Genomic DNA, 13,106 nt, shown 5'->3' on the forward strand with positions numbered 1-13,106 from the left:
TAAAATATTTTATTAAAAAAAACTATGGTACATTTACACAATGGAATACTACGTAGTGGAAAGAAAGAAGGAGCGCCTACCCTTCACAACAGCATGGATGGAACTGGAAAGCATTATGCTGAGTGAAATAAGCCAGGAGGTAAAAGGCAAATACCATATGATCTCACCTATAAGTGGAACCTAATCAACAAAACAAACAAGGAAGCAAAATAATAGAACCAGAGACATTGAAATAAAGAATAAACTAACGGTAAGCAGGGGGGAGGTAGGTGGGAATAATACGAGCGGGGGAATCAGGGAAGAGTCATCAAGGAACATGTATAATGGACACGTGGACAAAGCCAAAGAAGGATAGGATCAATTGTACTTGAACAACAATAAAAAAGAGAGAGAAAAGAATATTTTATCACTTTAATAGTCTTCTCACTTGAGCTGTACTATGACAGTGTAGGCAGCATAGCAGACATTATGCTCATGACCAAAATAATAAAATAAAAAGAAGGCAAACTTAGGCTCAGAGAGGCTAAACGAGTAGCTGTAGATCACATAGCTAGTAAGTATTGGAGAAGTAGTGTTCTATTTTCTTGCTCCTTCCCAAGCTCTCTCCCTCTGAAGCTCTCTCCCCAGCAGGTTGTAGTTAACTGATTCTTTCTCCTGTATGTGATAACAGGAGAAAGGCCTTTTATCTTTTATCCACAATCTATACACTGGAACTTAGCTGACTGCTTTAAACCCTTAGATCAACACGGGACACAATATAGAGGTTATAGTTGATATATTGATACTCTTAACACAAATCTCTAATGTCAGAACTGTAAGTCCCTTTAAATGGAGGGTGTGGAGTTGCAGTCCATTGTTTCTCTCTTTAGCAAGAAGAAAGGACCTTGCAAAGCGGGAAAATATTTATGAGTGTCCTTCCCAGTTATTTAGTGGTATGACTGCTGTTTCCAGGATCCTTCACCAAGGCCTGGAGCCCAGGATGTGCCTCATTCCAGAAGGCTTTGCAAGCTGTGGTGAGGATGTTGTGGTTTTTATGATCCACACTGCCATCTTCTGGGGAATCTCACCTATAGCCAGCTGTTCAAGTTTTAGTTCCAGTGCTCCAGCTCAAAGATGGGTCCACTTATCTCCACTGGACCTATTCCAAGGAACTGAAATGATGATGATGATAATGATGATAAAATGCAGAGAATTCTGAGGTTTACAGCTGTTCTCACTGTTTTAAAAGCACTTCCCATAAAGAGTATAGTTGATTAAATAATAAAAGAGAAGAAAATACATGAGAGTTGTCATTATTTTGGGAAGGTGGGAGTGGATAAAATGGCCATGGTGAGTAAGTAAAGAAGAGTTAAAAGTATACAATCCACAGTGATTGGCTGTGGATCGTGAGCACTCTGCAAACTCTTCTTTTTTTCCAAAATTTGTACAGTAACAGGTTGAGGGATATATTGAGATGCATTAGTTTTCTAGGGCTGCCCTAACAAACTAGCACACAATGGTAGTCTTGAAACAACAGCAATTTATTGTCTCACAGTTCTGAAGGCTAGAAGTCTGCAATCAAGTTGTTAATAGGGCAATACTCTGTCTGAAGGCTCTAGGAAAAATCTGTTCCGCATCCTTCTCTCAGCCCCCTGTGTCACCCGCAGTCCTCATCACCCCAATCTCTGCCCCTTCCATCATCATGTGGCTGTCTCCCTGTACTTCTTTGTCTCTTCTCCTCTTATAAGTACATCAGTCACATTGTAGTAGGGGCCCACCCTACTCCACTGTGACCTCCTCTTAACTAATTACACTTGCGATGACCCTATTTCCAAGTAAGCTCACATTTGGAGGTTCTGGGAAGCACAAGAGCATTGGGTTCATATACTGGCTAAGCTACTAATTAGCTATTTAACCTCGAGCAGGCTATTGCCTCTTTCTGAGCATTTATTTTCTCATCTACAAGGGGAGTACCAACCACACAGGATTTAGCTCAGGAGACAGTAGGTTGTAGTTAACTGATTCTTTCTCCTGTATGTGATAATAGTTGGGTCTATTTCAGTCTTAAATGGTTGTCTCGGAAGAGTGACATTATTTTAAAATCTAAGAGTGCCTGTAGCTAGCTAGTCCCCTCCCACCCCCAAACCCCCAGCTCTGTGCAGGCCTGACTTTCCAGGACTTGACTCCTCAGCTCCAAGTATGTCCAGACATTGGTGTTAATAGAAGGGAGCTGTAAGATCTACTGGGCAGAAAGCAGCTCTCTCCTCAACCTGAGTAAACTTCTCTTCATTAAGGCTGGGTATGGAGAGCACAGAGATGTTATCTGGGAAGGCCACGATATTGACTTATTAGAAATTGTTGCCATTTAAGATGCATTCATTTTCCAATGAATTAGAAGCGCAAGAGACCAGGACTTTCTCATGGGAAGAAGGAGGCTGACGCTGTGGAGTACATTTTTACTTGAAGGGAGGTAGTAAAAATGAGCTGCCTAAGAATTTCTTAGTGGTAACCGGTTTGCCACCTGAAAAAAAAAAGGCCCTGAGTCATCCATCAGCTTGGGTATTTGCATGAGCAAAATGTTCTGTGTGCTCCCCTGAAAATGTGCATGTGGCTCTGTCTCTACATGTGTTTACAGAATATGTAAATAAATAGGAGTAGAATATGAAACACGTGGGCCTATGTTTATAAAATATGCATCCACTTATGCTAATGAAAATACCTCCATCTGAGAACAAATGGATATTATCTATAGAAGTGCTATGAACTAAGGAGAGTACTGTAGTTTGTCTTCATACAGGAGAAACTGAGTCACTAAAGTAATCTTTTCGTCATAAAAGGCAGGAAATGTGGCTTATGCCAACAATGAAAACTTTATTGTTTAAGGAGCATATAAGGTAGAAAGAAAGTTATCCTCAGAAATTCTGTTGTCACAACAGAGGAACTTTAATGTCCAAATTAACTTCCAATGTTCAGTGCAATTGACATCCCATGCACAAATGTCTCCAGTTTTAGCAAACTTCTCCAAGGCTCCCAACAGCTTGGTAAGCATAGACATCTCTATGGAGCTTAAAATGTTTAAAATGAATATTTCTGAACCCACCTCCCAAGAGTCTGATGAAATAGGTCTCAGTGGGTACCAGGAACATGCCTCCCTAGCAAGTGCCCTAAGTGAGTTGTGTGTGAGAGGGAGACCATGCTCTGAGAAACACTGCTGCAATAGTCCAGGGGTGGAATGGGGAAGAGTCGTCTTCTTTTATAATGGGGGTGTTGGTGGGGTGACTCCATACAACCTCTGAAATCCGACTCCATTGGTGGCTCACAAATTTGAAGGATCCGACATTGCAGAGTCCCAGACAGTGCAAATATAAGTCTGCACAGGGCAGGGACTTCAGACAAATCAGTTCATGTAGCCACATCCACTTGCTGAGCCAAAACCCAACCGTGGTGAAATAGAGCTTAATATTTCAACTATGGGTTGCAACCTCATGATACCGATTAAGTGGTCTTGAATAACACTTTTTATCCTCACCCAAGGGCATTTTTCATTGCTTTTAGAGAGAGAAAGGGAGAGAGAGCAACATTGATGAGAGAGAGACACATCAGTTGGTTGCCTCTTGTAGGTGGCCCGGACCAGGGATAATAAGTGTTCGGACTTGGGCCAGGATCAAACCTGCAACCTAGGTATGTTCCATGACCAGGATTCAAACCCACAACCTTCTGGTTATGGGATGATGCTCCAACCAACTGAGCCATACCAGCCAGGGCTTGAGTAACATTTAAAAAGTATTTTGTTTTTGAAATAATTATAGATGTACAAGAAGAAGTGAAAATAGTTCAGATAGGTCCTATGTGAAGTCCCATGTACTCATTCACCCAGCTTCCCCCAATGGCAGAATCTCACATGAATACAGTATCTTATTAAACCCAGAGGTTGATATTGGCATGGTACATCTGACTACTACGGATGAGTGACCTTGGTCAGATTTCACCAGCTTTTACATACACACCTTTATGTGCATGTGTGTAATTCTGTCACATGTGTAGATTTGTGTAACTGCCACCACCATCAAGATACAGAACCCTCCCTCACACAGAAGTTGATGTTATCCCTGTATAGTCACCCTCTCCTCCCACCCATCCTGTTCATACTCCTGGAAACCAGGGATCTGTTCTCCAGTTAAGAACATTTTAAGTAATGAAATAGAACAGAGCAAATGGAAAATAAAATATCAGAGTGCATTTCAAAGTGGATGGGGAAAGTTCCCCAAAATGATTTGGGGAACTTTTGTTCTGTTATACATACATATGGATATGTATTAGGTTGTGTTAGGAAATATATTACTTATGGAGAGTTGCAAGTAAAAAACAATGGGGAAATGCCACAATACAAGACAGCCTGCAGCATCAGCAAAACCTTCCCAGTCCTCCAGGTCTTTAATCAATGACTATCTGCTTCACATTTGGATGGAATGCCACCATTTGAACGCTAAGTGTTGTGGATGTTCCTGCTCAGACCTGTGGAAGGAGAACAAAGGGAACAAAATAGGTAAAGGGGCTTAAGCACTGTACAAGTATTCCCCTGGCCCAGCCTCTCCTGGGGCTTAAAAGCTAACAGAAGCCAAGTGATAAGCCCCACAGCTCTGCTGACTCCCCAAAGGCTGTTCAAAGGAGCAGATAATGATGTTCCTGGGACATTTTTTCATTTATGAGCCATTTAATGGTGTGTTGTGCACAGGTGATTTCAGAAAAAAACAATTTACCAAACAGTTTTAAATAAAAATACTTGTTAACCTTTGTATTAAATTTAAGAGATGCAAGCCTCTATTTTCTTGTTTCACAAAACTGGCTGTGTCGGTGTTTTTGGTAATTAGTTAGAGACCAAATCCTATGTTCCTGTCCCACTCCTCTGACTCTTTCTTTGCTTCCACTTTGGTTGGGGCTGCGGCAGCAGGTTGGGCAGCAGTGGTGACGGCAGCCACAAGGGCAGCAGCTACAAATGCAGATAGATCAGCCAAGAGGGCCTTGGACTTTTCAGCAAGCGGGAAGGTGTAATCCGTCTCCAAAGGCAGAGCCTGGATCCACTTGTGTTCATTGATGGTAGAATGGGGTACTGATGCAACAGCTGGCTAACCAATCTGCAGACACGCCCCAGCAATTTTTGGGGCACTCTGCAGGAATTGAGAATGCAGAGGCTCCTCACAGATGTTAAGCCCTTCTGGGCTGTAGCTACCTCCATTGTCAAGCACCTGCTGATTGATCTGCTCAAGGGAGAAGTCGGGGAGGTGTTCAGCAGTGTGGTTGTACTGGCTCCACTTTGTTTCCAGTTTTAAAAGCTGTGTGTCACTCAGGATTTCAATGGTGTTTCTGGAGATTTTAGTGGCAAGGCCTAAAGCCTGAGAGAAGGAGATCTTCTTGGGCCCCCAACCAGTGTTCTGAGCTGGCAGAATGACTTCACATTGAGGTTCTCCCTGCTGCACAGAAAACTTACATTTCTCCAGAGCTGAGTTGTTTTCCTATGCTTGGGACAGCCTTGCACATTGTGCTTCTTGCCCATCAGGACCACAGCCTTTCTACTCAGGAATGTGCAGATCTGCTGCATCTGCTTGCAACCATCATTGTCTGTTCCCACAATGAGGTGTTTTGGATAATCATCCAAGAACTAGATCTTAAAGAAGAAAAGGGCTTCCAAGTATCCCTGTCTTCCCTGGACATCACAAGGGTGCATTGGGGATTGTCACACAGGTTTAAAGACCATGTCACTCTCACAATGATGCCTGGTAAGGAGGCATTAACATTCTAAATAATAGATTTCATATTATGAAATAGATTTCATTACAATAAAGTATTGTAATACTTTACAAAAAGTACATCTGGCTAGAAAGTATATGGATAGATGCATGGATGAGGTTCCCATTGATTTTCTTTCTTATTCCTTATTTCTGGTGAATTAGAGCATCCCGACTCAAAGGCATAGGTCATTTCAAACGGCAAGTGTTTGGTGAATTTGTCAAATCCTTTCAAAAGCTATGAGAAGCTGTCTTCCTAGGATGCCTCTTAGCACCCTGTAGTTATTAATGGTCTTGTCCTGTTCAAAAGCTGAGAGATGGACTGCTTCAGCTTGGGAGATACTGGTGAATTAATGGGTGCCTAATCCATTCTTAGGTTGCAGATAGCCCTGAAAATAATACCTTCATGTTCTGTCGTAACACTGGGAAATCAGTTTTAAACATGTGCAACCATATGCCATTGATCTATCTCACCAATGAGCAGAGTTGGAAAGAGGCCAGCTTTCAAGGCCTGAGCCATTAGCAATACAGCTTGGTTGTCTTATGAAGTCTGGACAGCCTATTATCAATGCTAAGAATATTTATAGTTTGGGCCTGAAATGATTGATTCTGGTCTTTCAGGATATTAAAAATTTGCTGCCAGATGTCAGTTGAACCAATATTCTGAAATCACAGAAATGACCTTTATTACAATTACCATTCTTCACTTCAAAACCTAATGTAAGCATTCTCTACTTTGGCAGCCAGCATAATTCATTTTGGAAAAGCAATGTCTCATGTTGGCTACTCCATTTTTTCTACAACAAAAATTGCACCAATAATCCAAATGCACGTACTGAAAAAAAGGATATTCATGTGAATGATTGGTGCAATTATCTCCATTTTCTTTTCTTTTTTTAAACTTATAAAACCTTTAATTTTGTGTAAATTTGGTACACAATATGTCTTTTATTTTTTCATCTTTTGTCAGAGTTTCTTTTTAAAAAAATATATTTTATTGATTATGCTATTTCAGTTGGCCCATTTCCTCCCCTTTATTCCCTTCCACCCTGCACACCCCCTCCCACCCATATTTCCCCACTTTTAGTTCATGTCCATGGGTCCTATATACAAGTTCTTTGGCTTCTACATTTCCTATACTATTTTTAACCTGCCCCTGTCTATTTTGTACCTACCGTTTATACTACTTATTCCCTGCACCTTTTCCCTCTTTCTCTCCCCTCTGCCTTCCTACTGATAATGCTCCATGTGATCTCCATTTCTGTCATTCTGTTCCTCTTCTAGTTGTTTGCTTAGTTTGTTTCTGTTTTTTTTTTTTTAGGTTCAGTTGTTGATAGTTGTGAGCTTGTTGTCCATATATTTTTTAAATTTTTTATTGATTATGCTGTTACAGTTGTTCTATTCCCCCCTTCATTCCCCTCCACCCTACCCCCCATCCCCACCATTACCCCCCTTTTAGTTTATAACCATGTGTCTCAAGTTCTTTAGATTCTATATTTCCCATGCTATTCTTGCCCCCCCCATTTATTTTCTATCTACTGTCTATGCTACTTATTTTCTGTACCTTCTCCCCCCTTCTCCTCCTCCCACTCCCCTGTTGCTAACCCTCCTTGAGATCTTCATTTCTATGTTTCCACTCCTGATCTAGCTGTCCTTTTAGTTTGCTTTTGTTTTAGGTGTGGTTATTAATAACTGTGAGTTTGTTTCCTTTCACTGTTCATGTTTCTTTAACTTCTTTTTCTTAGGTAAGTCCCTTTAACATTTCATATAATAAGGGCTTGGTGATGATGAACTTCTTGAATTTGATCTTATCTGAGAAGCACTTTATCTGTCTTTCCATTCTAAATGAAAGTTGTGCTGGATAGAGCAATCTTGGTTGTAGGTCTTTGGATTTCATGACTTGGAATACCTCTTTCCAGCCCCTTCTTGCCTGTAAGGTCTCTTTTGAGAAATCTGCTGACAGTCTGATGGGGACTCCTTTGTAGGTGACTGTCCCCTTAGCCCTTGCTGCTTCTAGGATTCTCTCCTTCATTTTAATTTTGGCTAATATAATTCTGATGTGCCTTGGTGTATTCCTTCTTGGGTCCAACTTCTTTGGTACTCTCTGAGCTTCCTGGATGTCCTGGAAGTCTATTTCCTTTGCCAGATTGGGGAAATTCTCCTTTATTATTTGTTCAAATAAGTTTTCCACTGGTGGCTGTTCCTTTCCCCCTTCTGGTACCCCTATAATTCGGATGTTGGAGCGTTTAAAGATGTCCTGGAGGTTCCTAAGACTCTCCTAATTTCTTTGAATTCTTGCTTCTTGACTCTTTTCTGTTCGGCCATTATTTTCTTTCTTCTGGTCCACTCCATTGATTTGAGTCCCAGTTTCCTTTTCATTGCTATTAGTTTCCTGTGCAATTCCATTCATTTCAATTAGTTTCGCCTTCATATATTTGTCTAATTTGTGGCTATAATCAACCAGTTCTGTGAGGATCCTGATCACCAGTGTTTTAAGGTGTGTGTCTGAGAGTTTTGCTATTTCTTCATCGCTTAGATTTATCGGCTCTGGGGCTTTGAGATCTTCTTAAGCCATTTTTGGTCTGTTCGTGCCCTTTAAGTGTGAGGAATGGAGCCTTGGACTCCCAGGTCTCTGGGTTGTGACTCTGTATGTGGGGGCGTGGTCAGAGCAGGGAAATGGCGGTACCCTCTGCTGTTTTGTACCGCTGGGTAAGGAGCAGAGCCTTAGGTGGTTCACCAGGGCCTGGCCACTCAGAGTTGCTGAGTTATGACGCTGTATGTGGAGGTGGGATCAGAGCAGGGAAATGGCGGCGCCCTCCCTGATGCTTGCCGCGGGGACCCGCTGGGTCCCGGTCCAATCACCCACTCCCTCGCTTGTCTATCCGTGCACAAATGCGCCGCCACAGTCAACCCTCAGCCCTGCTCCCTCAATGTTTCCCCGTGGTCGCTCGCTCAGTTGCTCACTCGGTCGCTCACTAGGTCCAACCCTGCGCCTGGATTCCGCGCGCCTGAGTCCGTCTGACCGAGTTTTCCTGTGCAACCCCGCTCCACCAGCTGCTGGTTTCGCCCCTTACCGGTCAGACTGAAGAATTTGTTGTTAACAGACTTCCGAAAAGTTCAATTTTCTGTGTCCTGGCTGTGTTTTCTGTTGCTAATATTTAGTTGTCTCTAAACTTGGTTGTGTGAGAAGGCATGGATATCCACCTATGCCTCCATCTTGGTGGAAGTCTCTGTTGTCCATATTTTTTATCTTCCCTTTAACATTTCATATAATAAGGGCTTGGTGATGATGAACTCCTTTCACTTGACCTTATTTGGGAAGCACTTTATCTGCCCTTCCATTCTAAATGATAGGTTTGCTGGATAGAGTAATTTTGGATGTAGGTCCCTGCCTTTCATGACTTGGAATAGTTCTTTCCAGCCCCTTCTTGACTGTAAGATTTCTTTTGAGAAATTAGCTGATAGCCTTATGGGCACTCCATTGTAGGTAGCTGTCTCCTTTTCTCTTGCTGCTTTTAAGATTTTTTCCTTATCTTGAATCTTGGGTAATATAATGATGATGTGCTTTGGTGTGTTCCTTCTTGGGTCCAACTTCTTTGGGACTCTCTGAGCTTCCTGGACTCCTGAAAGTCTATTTCTTTTGGCAGAATGAGAAAGTTCTCCTTTATGATTTGTTCAAATAAGTTTTCAATCTCTTGCTGTTGTTCTTCTCCTTTTGGCACCCCCATGATTCAGATGTTGGAATATTTAAAGTTGTCCTGGAGGTTCCTAAGCCTCTCCTCATTTTTTTGAATTCTTGTTTCTTCATTCCATTCTGGCTGAACTTTTGTTTCTCCCTTTTGGTCCAAAATGTGGATTTGAGTCCCTGTTTCCTTCCTGTCACTGTTGGTTTCCTATACATTTTTTTAAATTTCAGTTTTTATAGCCTTCACTTTTTTCCTCTATTTTGCAACCATATTCAACCAATTTTGTGAACATCCTGATTATCATTGTTTTTAACTGTGCATCTGATAGGTTGGCTATCTCTTTGTCACTTAGTTGTATTTTTCCTGGAGCTTTGATCTGTTTTCATTTGGGCCATTTTTTGTTTGTTTGTTTCAGCATGCTTGTTATATAGTAAGGGGCAGAGCCTTAGGTATTTGCCAGGGTGGGGCAACCCATGTTGCTTGGTTGTGGTGCTGTATATGGGGTAGGGGTCCAGAGGGAACAATGCCACTTGTTCAGCTCTCCTTTGGCTTTCAGTCACTGCTGCTGCTACCCACAAGCCAATCGGGCCCTTCTGGTGCTTATTACTGGGTAGATGTGTTTGTGTACATTCTAGAACCGTGTGGTTCTCTCCAACAAAGTCTCCTGTGAGGCTGGGAGCTTCTCCCACTGCCTCAACCCTCACAGGTTTTTCTAGTGAGGGGTTTTGAGGCTTTATTTCCCTGCCCCGGAACTCTGGGTTGCATGGTCTGTCTAGATCCTGTTGTTTCTCTTGGTTTATCTGCATGCAAATGTGGGACTGCCCACTCCTCCAGCTGCCGCCTTGCTGCAAATCCTCTCCATCCTGGCTGCCCATCTCTGCCCCTCCTATTGGTCTGGATGGATGTTTCTTCTTTAACTTCTTGATTGTCAGACTTCCATACATTTGATATTCTGTCAGTTCTGTTTGTTTTTGTTTTTAAATTTGTTGTTGTCCTTCTTTTGGTTGTGAGAGAAGGCACAGTGTATCTACCTATGTCTCCATCTTGGCTAAAAGTATCTTTTCACTTTTTTTATTACTGCTATTGTTGTTTTATTTTTTAACTATATTTTATTGATTATGCTATTACAGTTGTCCTAACTTTTACTGTTTCTCCCCATCCTTCACCCACTACCATCCACTCCCTAAGACAATTCCCCCCACCACTGATCATGTCCATGGACATGTTGTATACATTCTTTGGCTACTCCATTTCCTACACTGTACTTTACATCCCTATGACTACTCTGTAACTACCTATTTGTGCTTCTTGATCTCCTCACCTCTTCATCCGTTACTCCACACTCTCCTCCCATCTGGCAACCTTCAAAATTCTCTCTGCATTCATCATTCTGTCTCTGTTCTTCTTTGCTTAGTTTATTTTTTCGATTCAATCGTTCAAAAATTTGTATTTTAGGTCATTTTATTGTTCATAGTTTTGATCTTCTTTTTCTTAAATAAGTCCCTTTAATATTTCATATAATAATGGTTTGGTGATAATGAACTCCTTTAGTTTTTTCTTGTCTGGAAAGCTCTTTATTTGCTGTTTTATTCTAAATGATAGCTTTGCCGGGCAGAGTAATCTTGGCTATAGGTCCTTGCTTTTCATGACTTTGAATATGTCTTGCCAATCCCTCCTAGCCTGCAAAGTTTCTTTTGGGAAATCAGCTTACAGTCTTATGAAAACTCCCTTGTAGGTAACTAACTTCTTTGCTTTTGCTGCTTTTAATATTCTCTCTTTATCTTTAACCTTCGATATTTTGTTTATGTGTCTTGGAGTGGACCTCTTAGGATCCATCTTGTTTGGGACTCCTTGTGCTTCCTGGACTGGCATGTCTATTTCCTTCACCAAATTAGGTAAGTTTTATTTCATTATTGTTTTCAAATAGATTTCAATTTCTTGCTCTTCCTCTTATCCTCTGGCACCTCTATGATTCATATGTTAGACCTCTGGAAGTTGTCTCAGAAGCTGCTTATACTATCCTCATTGTTTTGGATTCTTTTTTCTCCTTGTTATGATTACTTGTTTTTTTTTTTGTTTGTTTCCTTGTGTTCCAAATCATTGATTTGATTCTTGCTTTCATCTACTCTACTGTTGTTTCCCTGTAATTATTCTTTATTTTAATTAGTGTATCCTTCATTCCTGACTGGATCTTTTTCATGCTGTTCAGGTCCTCACTAAGTTCCTTGAGCATCCTTCTAACCAGTGCTTTGAACTGTGCATCTGATAGATGGCTTATCTCCTTTTTATTTAGGTCTTTTTCTAGAGTTCTGATATGCTCTTTCATTTGGGCTGTGTTTTTTTTTTGTATCCTCATTTTAGCAGCCTCCCTGTGTTTGTTTCTATGTATTAGGTAGAGCTGCTTTGACTCCATGTCTTGGTAGTGTGACCTAATGTAGTAGGTATCCTGTGGGATCCAATGGCACAGCCTCCCCTATTACTCAAGCTGGATATTTGTGGTGTCCCCTTTGTGTGGGATGAGCACACTCTCTTCTTGTAGTTGAAATTTAGTTGCTTTTGGCATATCAATGGGAGGAATTTATCCAGACCAGTCAGCTGCAAGGACAGGCTGTGAACACTGACTACCAACCTCCACCTTTTGTGGAGGATCAGCTGTGCAAGGGCAGGGTGGTGGTGCTCTGACGTGGTTTGTAGTTGTCCACTGGGTGTGCTGACTCTGAGGTTTCCCGGGTGGTGTAGGCCAAGGTCAGCCCCCACCTGTGTTTTGCCCAGGGCCACCCTGCCTGAGCTATAAAACCATTTTTGTTGGATGCTACTTGTTCTGGACTTAGAGATTCCCAGGAGAGGCCAAGCTGTGAATCTAGGCTGGTTGCTGCCAGTGCCAGGCCTGGGGCTCACTGAGGCCAGCTGTTGCTTGTTTGATAGGATTTAGGAAGTTTTGAAGCATGAGCCAAGAGCAGCCATTCATATGGAAAAACAACTTGGGTGGGCTCATAAATTGGGTGGGGTGGAGTCTCTGGTGGAGTGGAGTCTCCAGGGCAAGTCAAACAGTGTTAGCCAGGCTGATGGAGTCTCAGATATGGCAGCGGCTTGCTGGCTCTGCGGGGGGACGGTTTAGAAAGGGGACAGTGGTCTCTGTTTGCCTTGATGTCAGACACTTCAGTTTCTCCCTGTTTAACACTGGGCGTTCAGGCTGCTACCCTGGTTCTGGAGCTCAGAGGGAGTGAATCTGATTAGGTGAGTCCTTTTGTGGGTTCCTTAAGAAGAACTTCTTGGGAATCCTGCAGTTTCTTCCACCAACTCAGTCCCTGCTGGTTTTTGCAGCCAGAAGTTGTTGGGATTTATCTGCCTGGTTCTGGAATCTTGGGCTGTGGGGACTGGGACTCCTCGTTCCTGAGATATCCCTCCTGAATTTATATCTACCACATGTAGGTGAAAAGCCAGCCTGTTCTGCATTCCTCCTACTAGTCTGGATGGATTTGGTTTGTTTAATTCCATAGTTTTCAGACTTCCATTCAACTTGATTTCTTATTGTTCTGGGTGATGATCGTTCTACACTTCAGTTGTAATTTTTAAAAGATTTTATTTATTTTTAGAGAGGGTAAGGGAGGAAGAAAGAGAGGGAGAGGAACATCAGTGTGTGTTCCTCTCATGC

The 13,106-nt window shown here is 42.0% G+C and overlaps 1 pseudogene; it reads right to left on the bottom strand.

Annotated features, from left to right (window-relative positions):
* Window positions 1-4,850: 4,850 nt before the first annotated feature.
* On the bottom strand, window positions 4,851-10,805 carry LOC119040346 (60S acidic ribosomal protein P0-like; annotated as a pseudogene).
* Between the last annotated feature and the right edge of the window lie 2,301 nt (window positions 10,806-13,106).

The sequence above is a fragment of the Artibeus jamaicensis genome, unplaced genomic scaffold (assembly GCF_021234435.1).
Source record: "Artibeus jamaicensis isolate MK-2021 breed Jamaican fruit bat unplaced genomic scaffold, CSHL_Jam_final scaffold_1964, whole genome shotgun sequence".
In the NCBI taxonomy this organism is placed as follows: domain Eukaryota; kingdom Metazoa; phylum Chordata; class Mammalia; order Chiroptera; family Phyllostomidae; genus Artibeus; species Artibeus jamaicensis.